Raw genomic sequence first — 8,136 nt, 5'->3', positions numbered from 1 at the left:
CAAGCGTGTTTAAGTAGTGATAGAGATACTATTTCCCTCTGAAGCAGAGGATGGTTTGTTTGGCATCCAGTATAATAAAGGTATTTTCTCCCTCCAGGTCAAAGTCAGGCAGACTTACTGCTCATTTTATAACATGTGGGTTTGTAAGTTAAGGATTTCTCAACTGTAATACAAATGCAGACCCAAAGCATGTGTAGCATCTAGTTAGGCCATTTGTTTTTGCCCTCATGGGGCCTGAGGAACAAAGAGAAAGGATGTGAACATGAAGCTTATGCTGGTTGCTGAGCTATGAGTAATAAAGTCCTTTGTCTCTGACCCAAAAATCTTGTGTCTTCTGCCAGCCTCTGTGAAATTGCAGTATGGTAACTTGTAGGGTAAGTTCTGAAACCTTTCTCAGCTCTCGATGACCCTACCAAGCCAACTCAACTGATTTTTAAGACATTTAATTAAAAAGTAACTTCTAATTTAATAAAAAAGCATTTAATAAAAAAAAAGAAAAAAAAGAAGTATTTATTGCGCTTTTCCTTTGTGGTTTTAAAACACAAAATAGGTTAGGAAGCCATGTAGAAATCCTCATTAAAAAGCCAACTTTTGTGTTTCCTCTGAGATGTTCTAGCTTTTCCAAATTTTGTCATCGAGAATGCCAGCCCTCTTCTGGAAAATGCCTCTGAACATACACTGTGTCTGTCTCACCTCATGCTTCTCTGGTTGGAGATCCTGTTATTATTAATGCAAATCCTGCAGTCCATCCATTTGTGCTGTCTTGTAGATCCACACATCTTTGGGAAGTAAGTATGTTGGCAAACAGTATTATCACTTGATACTACAAGGGCTTTAAAATGAAATATCATTCTCTTTTTTGTTACCTTCTACTGTATGTTATTAATTTAGTGACCACTCTTTGGAACCCTGTTATATGTCAGACACTCTAAAAATCCTTGGGGACATCAAGATCCATTTATTTCACAAGTGATTATTAAGAATCTACTGAGACACAGGGAATTCCTTGCCCTCATGGAATTGACTTGTTCATAGGGAGACATAGTAATCAAGTGAACATACCCAAAAGTATTAGGTTAGTGCAAATGTAATTGTGGTTTTTGCCATTACTTTCAATGGCAATTACATTTGCACCAACCTAACATAAAATTGTAAATGTAATAACAGCCAAGAAAGGCCGAATCACAGGTCTGTGGGAGCCCCTAAAGGGGACGTTTTAACTAGTCAGGCTTCCCTGAGGAAGAACTACGTGAAAAGCAATCTGCAGAATGCATAGGAATTGAATAGATAAAGAAGAAGAGAAGAACATTCCAGGCAGAGGGAGCAGCATGTGCGAAGTCCCTGTAGCAAGAAGAGCATGGTAGAAAGACAGGACCGAAGGATCAATGTGACAGGAGCCAAAGGGAAAGCATGGTGGGAGATTATACTGCAAAGGAGATAGGGAAGGCAGAGCCTGCAGTGTCTGTGAGTCATGTTAGGAAGTTTTGTTCACCTAGATGGCTATATCATACCCAGCTAGATATAATATAGCTAATTTTTCCCTCTGGATTAAAGTTTAGGCAGGCTGATTGTTCATTATAAGAAAGGGGTCCCCAACCCCCAGGCCATAAACTCGTACCAGTCTATGGCTTGTTAGGAACTGGGCCACACAACAGAAGGTGGGTGGCAGGCAAGCAGTGAAGCTTCGTCTGTATTTACAGCTGTTCCCCATCAGTCTCATTACCTCCTGAGCTCCGCCTCCTGCCAGATTAGAGGTGGCATTAGATTCTTATAGGAGTGTGAACGCTATTGTGAACTGCTCATTCAAGGGATCTAGGTTGTGTGCTCCTTATGAGAACCTAATGCCTGATGATCTGTCATTGTCTCCCATCGCGGCCAGATGGGACCATCTAGTTGCAGGAAAACAAGTTTAGGACTCCCACTGATTCTACATTATGGTGAGTTGTATAATAATTTTAATATATATTATAAGGTAATAATAATAGAAATAAAGTGCACAGTAAATGTAATGATCTGAATTATCCTGAAACCATTCCCACCCAACCCTGGTCTGTGGAAATTGTCTTCCACGAAACCAGTCCCTGGTGCCAAAAAGGTTGGGGTCTGCTGTTATAAGAGCTCCAGATTCCCTAAGGTCGGAGTTTCTCAAACCTTGATACAAACCCACTGCATGCACAGCATTCAGTTGGGCTCCTCTACATGGTCCCCATGGCACGTGAGAGCAAGGGGACCAATGTGAACATGAAGCTTATGCTGCTTGCTGTGCTGGAGTAATAAAGTCCTTGAGAGCAGCATGTTGTTTAGCTGATCTCGCCTGGTTTGGCTCCAGTCTGCAGGTTGAGTTCAGGTCTGTCTCTTGTCCTTCCCATTCTCCTTGGGACACTGGCTAGCAGAGGGACATTCTTCTCCGGGCAAAAGGAGGAGAGCAAGAGGATATGCTCAACCCCACATGTATGTTTCAATACCCATATCTGCTCATATCATTGGCTGAAACAAGTGTCACATATCCAAGTCATGGGCTAAAGAAATATACCCTGCTTTTATTAGGAGGAATTGCAAAGGCACATGGCAAAAACATGAATATAGAAAAGATTAAAGAACGGGGGATATTAAATCCACCTCCCACACCTAAGAAACCACTGAGGAGTTTTGCAGGAAAGAGACATGATTTGCTTACAGCTTAAATTGCTATTGTAAAGAGAACAGAATTAAAAGGGTCAGGAGAGGTCTGTTATGAGCTCTTGAATATCTTTGCCAAACCTTGGTATTTTCAGACTTAAATGTGCTTCCAGCTTCAATTTGGTGTAAAATGTTTTCTCCTGCTTGTACTTAATTAGATTTTTGTTATAAGTCTAAATAGCAGTGGAATGATGGCAAAGAGTGTTCAGTAGTTTTGCTTTGTGTGTGTGTGTGTGTGTGTGTGTGTGTTTCTGTGTGTGAAGGTAGTGAGCATAGCTGCTCTAAGCACTGATTTGGGGGTCTGATAAACTAGTTTTTAACCACAGCTCCTTCAGTCAGTAGAAACATGACCTTGGGTAATATACTTGACTTTCTGTGCTTTATTATTTTTTCTATATAATGAGATTAACAATAATAATACCACCTCACTCAGGGATTAGCAAGAAGATTCTGAAAGATAATGTATGGAAGGTATTGTCTTACTGCTTTGTCCATAGCAAGCAGTCAACACACAGTAGCTGTTACTGTAATAAATATATTTCAATATTTAGCATTATTATAGCCAGATTACAGGTAATAAAAAATAAGAAAGATGTGGCCACATAATCATAACTTTATTAAAGATAAGCTTTAGAAGTAGTTCAATTATGCAGCAGTTTCATAACATGCAAATACATCTGCAGATAAAGGCTAAACGAAATGAGTTAATAACTGTTTCTACAACATTGCAGTACAAGGACGGAAATACTGTTCTATTTGGGGTTTAGCATATCCCAGCATATCATTATCCTTTGTTGAACTTCTTTCCTTGCAGCATATATGCTTGTTTGTTTTGCAAAAGACTGATTGAGCTTAGGAAGGGCGATTGGTCAGGCAGTCAAACAAAAACCAACAACCACCAAATGAACACCAAGCTAGTCTCTGCAGAAACAATAGCAAAGCTTGAAGTGAACTGATTATATAGATAAATCAATGGAAATGAGACAAGGTACACTCCAGTTATGTAATCTTCAAATTGCTACCTGTCATTGAGCAACATAAGTGGGGTTGCATAGGCAGGTTGGAAAAATGAACCCAAGTTACCCTTTCTGTGTGCGCCTTGCCTGTTCCCTGGGTGGGAGTAATTTGCCAGATGGAGACTTAAACCATCTTCCTGTTTTCTTCCAGTGTAAAGAATAGGCATTTGCATTGATTCAGTAAATATTTGTTGAAAACAAATGGGAAGCCTGATACCATGTAAGATGCTAGGGAGCAAAATGGACACACTTGCTGTCCCTTGGGGCTCCCAGGACAGAGGAAAACACACCTAAAGGGCCAGCTTGAGCCCAGGGTTGTACTTCTTGGTTAAGGGAGCTCCTTGAAGATAAGGTTGTGCTTAAGCAAAGCTGGAAAACCTTGTATATTTTAACACCAGGCTGTGGTATTAAATTAACTTATCAGGAAGCATTGGGGTATGATGAAAAGAAAAAAATTTAGAGTCAGAAAGACTTAACTTTAAATCTCAGCTCTGTCACTCAATAGCTGTGTTACCTTGAGCCTCAATTTCCTCATCAGTAGCATTGGGATTATAATAGCATTAATTTCTATGGGATAATTGTGAGAACTGAAGAGATAAAATGTCCAGTCTACCATAAGTGCTCAGCAGAGTATAGCTATAAAATATCCATGTATTACTGACTTTTCATGTAATTGTGTGAAAAACAAGCAGGTGTGGTGGTCAGCTGATGCTGATAAGTGCAAGGGTTCTGGGGGCAGATTGGCCCTGGTCAGGTCCAGGTTCTGCTTCTTCCTACAACATGACTTTTTAGGATATATTTTATAATCTAAGCTTCAATTTCTTCATCTGTGAAATGGGGATGGTAGTAAGACTACCTTTCTCACAGGTTTGTTTTCATGATTAAGTGAGTTAAAGGGCTGAGAGCAATGCCTAGTGCAAAGAAAGTGCTCAACAAATGTTAGCTTTTGTTAATATGATGTTGGTGGGATGACATTATGCTTCTTTTTCTGAGATTCGGTGATTCTATTACTGAGAAGGAGGCCACATTGGTAGTGTACTGCATGGCTAACAGCATGGATTTTGGTGGAAAGTCTGGATTCCTGTCCTTCCTCTCTGTTCTTTGTTAGGTGATCTCTTTAAGCCTCTGTTTCTTCATTTGTAAAATGGGCATAATAAAAGTATCAATCACAATGTTTTTCTGAGGGTTAAAGAATGTAATTAATATTAAACACTTAGAGTTGGTACATAGTAAGTGCTCAATACATGTAAGCTATTAGTATTGCCTTAAAACCCATAATCATTTTAGAAAGGGTTCGTGGTTTGACATAGAATGCCCAAAGACAAGTATGCTTCCAGTGGCTTTTGCTATTCAATAAAATCTTTGCTTTCTGTTACTTTACTAATAAGAAAGCTTTAGAAACAAGCATTCCCTAACCTAGCTGCATCATGACAGACATGGGAAGGACATTAGCAACAGAACTTACAAGGCTTTCATGTAAGGATGAAGATATCTAATCCAGAGACATGAAAGATCATGGCCAAAGTCTTAGGGCCATTTCATTCTAGAGGTGAAACTGGATCCCATTTCTCTTGATACTCAACCTCAAGAGGACCCTGCACAGAGCAGTTCAAAAAACAGGTGAAAACCACAAAGGACCCAGGAAAGGGAGACGTGGGTGACTGAAGAGGGGAGGGAAAAGAGGGGCTCTTATCTGGCCCTTTCATCCATTTTGAGTGCTAAGCAGCTTAGACACATGACGAAGAGCATGAACCTGAAGTCAGGTGGAATCCAGATTCATTGTATTTCTATCCGTGAAAACTTGGCCAAGCAGCTTAACTCTGCAAGTCTCAGCTTCTCCAACTGTAAAATGCATCCACTTGCAATTTCAAGGATGGAATGAAATGTTTGTAAAATTCTCAGGATAATCCCTGACAAAGTGAGGAAGGGGTTCAATAAATGGTTAACTTTGTTATTAGGAAAAACGTAGACAGATGGAAAAATGAAGGAGAAACCATTGGATATAACATAAGTGAATTCTCGGCTCATGGAAGTTTTTAAAAAAATCAGATCACCATACTTTTTAAGTACAAGATTTTTGTGTCTTTAAAAAAGTGCTGACTGATAATAGGGATTATAGACCTAAACTATTCCATCTATATCCTGATGAAGCCAGTCATTCACTCCATTATTCTTCATTTAAAAAAAATCTAGTTATTCACCACTGGAGTACCCAAGCTGGACTTTGAGATGGTGACACTCTATTCCCTGATAATCTATGCCGAAGACAACCAAGGGGCAACAGCATCACAGACCATTTTAATCCAGATCGCAGATGTGAATGAACCTCCCACCTTCACTGGATCTCTTGCCCAGGGTGACCGAGGTACAGAGGCTCTTCTCTTGGGGAAAGAGGGCTCTAGTGGATATGTCTACATAGATGCTGTGCCCTGTGCCCCTTGTACTCTCAAAACATCATGGCTATAATAGTGATAAGAATGACAGTAACAATAGAAATGATAAATGGCTGACACTGGGCACTAATGATGTCCCAGGCACTGTCCTAAGAGCTTTAACTTGACTACTTTATTTAATGCTCACAGCACTAGAGGTAAGTTCTACTCTTAGTTCTATTACATAGACAACAGACTTAGAAAGGTGAAGGAACTGCCTCAGTGTTGAGAATTATTCATTTATTTGTTTGATGATTGTGTACTAAAATTATTCTCTTATTTGTGTGATTATTTAATTAATGATGTGTCTATATCATTAAGCTAGAAGCTTCACCAAGGACAGGGATCATGGCTTTTTTGCTTCTTCTTGCTTTCTGTTTTTTAATTTTTATTTTTTTCATCACGTATGTATCTCTTTCACTTTCTCTCTTCCTCATCTCTGTCTCTTTCTATGTAGTCAAATATTTAATGCCTACATGTTCTCTATTATGAAAAAATTGAGGCTCAGATATTGGAGTGACAACTAACCGGAGAGAACTACTTGTCTTGTCTAAGCCTCAGTTTCCCCAATGATTAAACTGAGATATTAATCCCATCTTGATGAGGCTCAGGGTTTTAAAGTGCCAGGTACACAGTAGGTGCTCAACAAGTGTCTCCATTTTTTCCCTTCCCCAGGGCAGATGGTAAACTCCTCCTGGGCAGATCCAAGGTGAAATTATGCTCTTCTGACTTCTAAAACTGGCAGCTTGGTGCCAGAGTGCTTGTGGACACTTGATGAGCATTTGTTCATCAGATAAGCAGGTCCTGGCTACCCTCTAAGCAGGCCCATGGACCCCTTGGCTATCCACAAATCCTGCCTTCTTGGCACAATGGTGCAGCAGTTTCCCCTGGGTGGTTCTTCCCCTCACACACTCAAGGATCTCTTACTGCCTCAAGGTTCCTGTTCCCTGGAAAACTTGCAAACTGGCAAATTTGCAAGTTTGTATTCCTCACTGTTTTAAAAACATACGGGATGAGAGCAAAATTAAGGACAAGATAAACTTTAATAAAATAATTAGGCAATATTAACGTATTAGCTATGTGACCTTGAGCCAGTTATTCAATCTTTCTAAACCTTAGTAAAATGGAAATGATAATAAAGTCACCAGTGATGTTAAGTGCTTAGTAATTAATAAGCACTCAAAAAATGTTCAACATTGTTCCTGTTTAAATGTATAAATCTCATTGCTCTATACTTGACACATAAGAGACACTTGACAAATGGTATATTATTATTATTATCATTATAGGTTTAATGGGAATAGCGCTATAAAAACATCTGTGCTGAGCAAGCACAATGCCTTAAGTTTTATCTGAAATTCAGATTGGATGAGGGGTTTTGGGCTTATGGTGGTGATGCTCATTCAAGCACATCTGTTGTACATTTTCTGGCAGTTTCTGAGATTTATATCCTGGAAGATACTGCCCCAGGCACAGTCATTTACCGAGCAGCAGCCAACGACCCAGAGGATGCTGTTTTGGAGGTAATTTATGCTTTGGGACAGAGAGTAACAGTGCCTAGTGGTTTTATGTGTGATTGAATTCAAATGTAAAGCCATGGAGGCAATCAAGTCAGTTATACCCACAACTTAGGTTTCAAACATACCTTTGCCTCAATTATCAGGATACTTTAGGTGAAAATGATTAAGGTCTGGGTTGTCCGGGTAATTGATTCCCTTCTAGTACATTCCATCCTGTGCACGCCGACCCAACCTAATCCTTAGGTAACTTTAGCAACAGATGTCATGACATTTCATTTTGTTCTTAGGAATCTTGGTTGTATACAGGTAGCGAAAGAATCCAGCTTTCTGGCAGAATTAATTTGTATTTCAAAACTCGAGGTCTCGTCCTCAGGTTTTATAATGCCCTAGATGGAGAGGACACTATGAGCTTGGTACCAAGAGGCTTGGGTTTAAGTTCTTACTCTACTACTGCAAATCATTTAACACTTTTGCTTTGGTGTTTCAACT

The 8,136-nt window shown here is 39.6% G+C and overlaps 1 long non-coding RNA gene across 1 annotated transcript; it reads left to right on the top strand.

Annotated features, from left to right (window-relative positions):
* Positions 1–611: 611 nt before the first annotated feature.
* Positions 612–7,627, top strand: LOC126948856 (uncharacterized). The gene is made up of 3 exons (XR_007723552.1): positions 612–788; positions 5,889–6,060; positions 7,562–7,627. It is a non-coding gene; the product is annotated as an uncharacterized LOC126948856 (long non-coding RNA).
* The last annotated feature ends 509 nt before the right edge of the window (positions 7,628–8,136 follow it).

This window comes from Macaca thibetana, chromosome 2, assembly GCF_024542745.1.
Source record: "Macaca thibetana thibetana isolate TM-01 chromosome 2, ASM2454274v1, whole genome shotgun sequence".
In the NCBI taxonomy this organism is placed as follows: domain Eukaryota; kingdom Metazoa; phylum Chordata; class Mammalia; order Primates; family Cercopithecidae; genus Macaca; species Macaca thibetana.
The sequence above is the reverse complement of the archived record's forward strand: the minus strand, read 5'-3'. Positions and strand labels throughout refer to the sequence as shown.